The following is a 7178-nucleotide window of genomic DNA, read 5'->3' on the forward strand; positions in this document are numbered from 1 at the left end:
CTGGCTCTCACACACACATGCCCATGTGTAAACATGAGAATACGTATGCACACACCACATGCACACACATAATGTTTTTAAAAGGTAAAAGAGGGAGAAAATGGGCCAATCTGGCCAATCTGACTAAGCACATTGCATGCTTACTGACTGAGGATAGAGGGTCCTCTAGCGTGTTGCACAGGCTCTCTCTTATCAGATAATATAACATCACCCATGGTCTCAGTGTGAGAGTAACCAAACTAAGCAGCTCTGCCTAACTTCTCGTCCACAGCCCTAGGTCTGAAGAGGTGTGTGTTTGTGGCTAGGTCAGTCTTGCCTTGCCTGTTATGGGGAACTGGGACATGGACTGGTGATCCTGGAACAGCTATCTCAATAGCTTTATATAACCAAAAGGAGGCCTGCTATGTCCCAAGGTTGTCATGAGATGCAAGATCAAGTGAGAGAACTCTGGGGATGCAAGGGTGTGTGCTAGTTACAGTTCTGTTGCTGTGGTAAAACACCCTGAAAAAAAAGCAGCTATTTTGGGCTTACAGTTCCCAGGGAGTGAGTCTGTCATGTCAAAGGAGGATGGCAGCAAGGAGAAGGTGTGGTGGCTGAGTGCTCACATGTCAACCAGCATGATGCAGACAGAGTGAACTGGAGGTGGAACCAGGGGCTTTTATCTCAGAGTGGCGTGCTGCCTCTCTCAATACTGTACTTCCCCAAATGGTGCCACCAACTGGGGACCAACTGTCCAAATGCCTGAGATGATGGGGTGTTTCTCATTCAATCTGCCACAGTGTGTATGTGTGTATATGTGTGTGTGAGTGTGTGTGTGTTTGTGTCTATATGTGTGCTTGTGTGTCTGCGTGTGTATGTGTGCTTTTGTGTGTCTGTGTGCTTGTGTGTGTCTGTGCTTGTGCATGTGCGTGTATCTGTGTGCATCTGTGTGTGTCTGTGTTTGTGTGTGTGTGTGTGTGTTTTAGTTAAGGTTTTACTGCTGTGAACAGACACCAAGACCAAGGCAACTCCTAGACAACATTTAACTGGGGCTGGCTTACAGGTTCAGAGGTTCAGTCCATTATCATCAAGTGGGAAACATGACAGCATCCAGGCAGGCACAGTGCAGGAGGAGCTTTTAGTTCTACATATTTTTTTGTTTTTTTTTGTTTTTGTTTTTCTGAGACAGGGTTTCTCTGTGTAGCCCTGGCTGTCCTGGAACTCATTCTGTAGACCAGGCTGGCCTCAAACTCAGAAATCTGCCTGCCTCTGCCTCTCAATTGTTGGTATTAAAGGCGTGCGCCACCACCGCCTGGCTACACCTTCATCTGAAGGCTGCTAGCAGAATACTGACTTCCAGTCAGCTAGGATGAGGGTCTTAAAGCCCACGCCCACAGTGACACACCTACTCCAACAAGGCCATATCTCCTAATAGTGCCATTCCCTGGGCCATACATATTCAAAGCACCACAGTATGTGTGTCTGCATGTGTTTGTATGCATCTGGGTGTATGTATGTGTATGTATATGTATGTGTGTGTCTATGTGTGTATCTGTGCATGTGAGTGTGTATGTGTGTGTTGCTCTCTATCTTGTGATGAAAAGGTTGGAAGCAAATGTACCAAACCTTGTTATAAATAAGCTATTTAGAGGCTAGATTGAACATTGTCCCTTGTTCATTTAATGCAGTGGTTCTCCATGTTCATAATGCAGTGACTCTTTCATAGAGTCCCTCATGTTGTGGTGACCCCCAGCCGTAAAATCGTCTTATTGCTACTTCATAAATGTAATTTTGCTACTGTTATGAGTCATAGTGTAAATATCTGATAAATGACCCCAGTGAAAGAGTCATTTGACCTCAAGAGGGTCGAGGCCCACAGGTTGAGAACCATTGATTTAATGTATCAATGCGCTCAAAAGGCCACAGTGAATGAAACGTAGAATTCAGAACACAGCTCGGAAGTCTCAGTGGGGTTTGTACCTCTCCTTAATTCACAGAGGAGAGGACTTAAAAGGCAGTGGAGGTGACAGGCTGCCGGGGTTCAGCATGCTGAGGGGCACCCAACGCATCATGGAGTTTTCCAGGATGAAGGTCTCCTCACGCTGCTTGGCTTTCAGACATCAAACTTTAGGAACTCCAAAGATAAACACTTTGAATTTGTTTCAATATTATGATTTTTAATTTCCCACTCTGGTTAACGTTTTTCAAGCATTAAAGTCTATACCTCCTCGATTCCTACGGTCTTGGGTGGAACCGTTTGGAAGCTGACAATTCACTTGTGTTCTCTAAGCAAAGCTAGCATTCCACTATATTGCTGGTAGCCGGAGAGCTTGGTCCCCCCAATATATTCTAATACCCCCAAATCATTTTCATTAAACGAGGTTTTTCCTCTCTCTCTCTCTCTCTCTCTCTCTCTCTCTCTCTCTCTCTCTCTTTCTCTTTTTAAGGAGTTATAACGAGAGCAAATTTGGTAGTAATTAGATGAGCCAGTCATGTCTTCCAGCACTTTCGAAGCTTGGAATTCACCAGAACCCTCATAGCATTAATTAAAAAGAATTTATGTTTTTTTAATAAAATGCTTCATGTTTTAGCTCCTTTATTCCTGCACCAAATGTGATTATGTGGGGGCTGAAGGGAATTCAGGTTAATATGTTGACACACTTAACAATGCAGGGTCACGCCGCACAATGCGCTTCACTGGTTTGGTTCAGTACACCCCCTGACAGGGCCTAATCATCCTGTGCCCTAAAGGCAGTGGAAAAGAGAGGATTTTAATTACTGCTCTGTATGCAAGTTTGCCAGCATTAAATTGAGACATAATTAGGCCTCTGAATTTTAATAATTGTCCTAGCTAATTGGGCAGACAAGTGCGTTATGCGGCATTCCGTGATTAGATAATTAGTATTTCCAAATGACAAAATTGGGCTCTTGATTACAAATTCTACATGAAGGGGGAAGGTAGTGAGCAGATCTTTACAAGTCTATTAAGGGAGAGTTTAGCGATGGTGGTAATTTAGTGTTCATCAGGAAGCCGAGTCTCACTCTCAGAGCTGGGTGTCTGGGACAAGGGCCTGTGGCCCATGCTGCCTTCCACTGCGGCTGCTTCCCAGAATGCTCTTCTTTGCATCCTATAGGCTCTCCCCCTCTCCCCAGCTTAGTAGCTGTTACAGACCTTTGCTAAAGCGATGTGGGTGTATAGCAGGTGACAACTCAGTAAAAGAAATCTTAGAACTTAGAAAGTAGAAGAGACATTGCCAGGTCAGGGGATTTCCACTGAAGCTTTCTCTTGCAAGTAGCTGTTTAATTGTTTATCAATTCATTCTCAGGCCCCCAGCCCAACACAGAAGAAAGTCATCCCAGGCTGGCCTGAAACTCACTGTGTTGTCCAGACTGACTACTAACTTGGTGTTCCTCCTGCCTCAGCCTCCCAGCTTGCCTGGCAGGGACTAAGTGCTCAATAATATTAGTGAGGAGTTAACGCATACGAAGTTAGTAACAGTGACCAGCACAGGGGGAAAGGTAATGGGCTGGCTTCTCGCTGTGCCAATCTTCAAAGGAAACAAGAGTCCCTGGTCACACTGTTTTCTGAGAGAGGACTATGGAAACCCCTTTTATGCCAGGGGTGGCCTAACAGTTCCAGGTACCCTGCAATCCAAATGCCCTGTTGGCTTTCCTTTCTAGGTAGTCTTTCTTCATCAGTTGCAGGGAAGGTGGCAGTTACTCTGCCTCTCCCCCTTACAGTCGCTGACTTACTGTGCATTATCACATTTGTGACCACAGAGGTAGACTTCTGGGTACCTAAGCCTTCTCAACCTTCTAAATTGGTGCATTGAGAAAGGAAACCCAGGATTTGTAAGAAATCTAAGTGTCTCTAGGGTTGTTTTTCAAGCAAAAAGAACATTAGTTGGATGCAAAGCAGGACCCTTGCAAAAAATGATCATAACTGAAAAATTTATTAAGGGAAATCCAGAATTTGTGGAATCTAGATAGATCTGAAAATTTGGAACAAAGATAAAGAAAACAGCAATGTCTCCATGGTTTGGTCCAGATTGGGCCATTATTTTATGATTTTCTGTTTGCCATGGTTATTTATGAGTGATGATGAAGTTCTGGTAGGTTCCAATTCAGAATACAGTGTGTATTCGACATGGCCCCAGCACCTACCTCTATAGAACACCAGCACTTAAACAGAGAGGGGACAAGACCTTGAGGCCTGAGGAAGAAGGGACATTGTGGTTGGAACGAAACCATTCTGTTGCTTGGAAAGACTGGACACTTGGAAAGAGTCTAGGGCATGGAGGGAATATGAAGAGTAATCCTTCTGTCCAGTCTGTGCGTATACAGTAGGGAAACCTCTCCTCTGAGGACTACCATTCTTCTCCTAGTTCACAGCCCCCAGTGCTCCGGGGGCGGTGAGTGTCTGAGAGAAGTCGGTGCAGAGCCTTCGCTGCTCTTCCCAGTTGCCAGAGGAAGCATCACTAGGGAGGGAGGGAGGGATAACTGTCATAAGGATTTTTCTCCCCTGCCATACAATGCTGAAGCTTCTCTTCCTCTCTCTCTCTTTTTTTTTTTTTGAAGAAGTGCGTTTATGACTGATCGCTCAACACCTTGTTGGTTCTGATTGCAGAAAACACACCTTATAAATATATGATAACCATCCTGTAATAGAGAGTGTGACAATTTACTTCACAGTGCGTTTCGGGCTGCTAATTGATCGTTTCAGTTCAGGGACGATTTGGAATAAATTATAGCCATCAAAAGGATATCACAGCTCATTTTGGTGGAAGGGTTTCCACGTCGCTTCGCGTTCATCTCCGGAAGAGGGCCGATTACACCCGGCGGGCTGGGAGGCGGGGAAGGAGAGGGACCCGCGTGGAGGCGGCCGGTGGGTGGAGCTTGAGCAGTGAGAGGCCGGTCCTGGGGCGGAGCCAACGTGGGGGCGTAGTCGTCGTGAGGGCGGGGCCTGGTGGCGGCGGCGCACGCGCTGCAGCTCCGCGGCCGGACAGTAGAGGCCTCCCTTCCGCGGAGGCGGCGCAGGCTGCTCGGCTACCCGGAGAGGTCGGCGCGAAGCCGACCCGGCGCGAGGTTCCCCGGCCGCTGTCTCCCGCTGCAGGCGGCGGCTCCGGGCCTCGGAGGTGAGCGTAGCCCCCGGGACCCTGCTTGGGGCGGGTGCTCAGCCCCGCGTGCGGTCGGGGGGAGCAGAGTTGTCACGGGCGGGAAGGCGGTGCGGGGCGAGCGCAGCCTCGGGGTTGCGCCGGGCCCTCAGCCGCCTCGGGACTCACCCGGGTCCGCACGGCCGGAGCTACTGCCCCCGAGCCTCGGGTGCTTGGCCCGGGCCACCCCTGGGTATGAGGCCCTTGCCCCTGCCCACTGCGGGGTCGCCACCGGGCCATCCCAGCTCACGTGTGTGCGGGTCTGTGGACGGCGGAGCAGATGGACCCAAAGGCCGAGCAGCTGGATGGGGTTGGATTGGGCAAAATTGCTGTCCTCGGCGTCTCGCGAGCGCTCGAAGGTCCCCCGCCTCGCCCAAGGGACGCTCCGCTAGAAGGAACGAGTCCCTTCAGCTCGGTTGGCTGTCCCTCAGTCGGCCAGTGTGTCCCAAACCGGCTCTCTCCTCAAGTGCCCAGTTTTGTTCTGTTGTTTTTAGTCTTCTGTCACGCTAATACAGTATGTCACTCTAGGACAGGGATGTTTCTATGGCGACTTTGACAGCAACCATCATACCAAGCTATTATGAAATGTGATATCTGTGCGTTCCGGAAAGACCGATAATACATAAACCTGTTCTTGGCACAGTATCTCGTAAGGAAACATCTGAGGCTATCGGTAAAAGGCATTTTAATTCACACACTTAAAATATTTTGTGCTTGGTTGACATCTTTCAAAATGTTGAATGAAATAGGAACATTTACAATTTTGTACGTATTTATCAAACTACTCACAACAGCCCCCTATATAGGAAGGAGGAGGGTGCCCTCTTGTTTTGTGGTTCTTAAGAAGTAAGGCAGGCAGGTGTTATGTGACCTCTAAATAGTCAACAGAAAGTTAAAGAGAGTTCTAGAAAGCCAAGTGTTCCCTAAAACTGGAGTAATTGGAAAAGTCAAACTCAGATGTGACTGTTTTGGGTTTGCCAAGTGGTTGTCAGGGTTGTATTTCCATGGACCAAGTACTGGGAAATGTTAACTGTGGGGTTACTTTGACAGCAAACCCCATGAGCACTAACCACGGTAGAGTTTTCTTTTCCTCCGTTTATGCCGTTTTTTTTGTTATTGATTATTGATCATTACAGGTACTCTGTTCAACTTTGCCAATGTGCAGGATCACTATAAACATTTAGTGATCGTTCAAATGTAACCTATTATTTCCTGGTTATAAAAAACTCAAGGAGTATTACTATTAAAGAGCGAAAAACTGTGGGTTTTTTTTTTTTTTTTTTTTAATTTATACCAACGGCAAATCTATGCTACCAAGGAAGTAGAATGTTAGGAATCAGACAACTTTCTGCAGCTTATCCCTTCTTCACAGCACCACGAGTTTTGCTTCCTCAAACTTTGTAAACAAAGTTTAAAAGGCTTACATGATTTAAGAGCATCTAAGACTCATTGAACTATTTTAGAGTACAGTTTTCCTAATGTTCTCATTCTTTATGTGATGTGCTGGACTGCTCAGTTACATCACTGGAAGCTCTAACTTTTAGTTAAAATTGAAGCCACTTACCTTTGTTTTTTAACCCCAACTCAAAATAAAAATTGCACACAATCAAGTCATGCAAACAAAACACATCCCAGTAGTCATGTACACATCAGTTTAAGGTTAATTGGTTTAACAGAAATGGGAAACATAGTCAGTATATTTGCTCTAGTGATTGGCAGTTATAACTTCTCTTGGGTAATGCTTGAAATCACTCTAAACAGCAACTTCATCCTTGAATTTTGTATGAAACATTTTGTATGAAATCTGAGAGGTGAGCTTAATGTAAAGTTGTTAAACCCAAAAATGAAAGAAGTTAGTAATAATTTTATTCCTAACTCTAACACTGTGGTATATTGATGAAATTCTATAACCAAGATATGATTGTAAACTAATGTCTGTATTTTAACAGCTATACCAGAACCTATACACATAGTTTGGTGTGTTCTTATTCAACTAGCTACCTTGGAGGCTTGTCACTCAAACATCTTTTGCAGCTCTTTATTAGA

The 7178-nt window shown here is 45.9% G+C and overlaps 1 long non-coding RNA gene across 1 annotated transcript in view; it reads left to right on the forward strand.

Annotated features, from left to right (window-relative positions):
* The first annotated feature begins 4899 nt into the window (after positions 1 to 4899).
* The window catches only part of LOC117713080 (uncharacterized), a 17924-nt gene continuing 15645 nt past the window's right edge, over positions 4900 to 7178 (forward strand). Inside the window, exon 1 of the long non-coding RNA XR_004607362.2 lies at positions 4900 to 5114. This is a non-coding gene — a long non-coding RNA (uncharacterized LOC117713080). The remainder of the gene's footprint in view (positions 5115 to 7178) is intronic.

Source organism: Arvicanthis niloticus, chromosome 7, assembly GCF_011762505.2.
Source record: "Arvicanthis niloticus isolate mArvNil1 chromosome 7, mArvNil1.pat.X, whole genome shotgun sequence".
NCBI classification, from domain to species: domain Eukaryota; kingdom Metazoa; phylum Chordata; class Mammalia; order Rodentia; family Muridae; genus Arvicanthis; species Arvicanthis niloticus.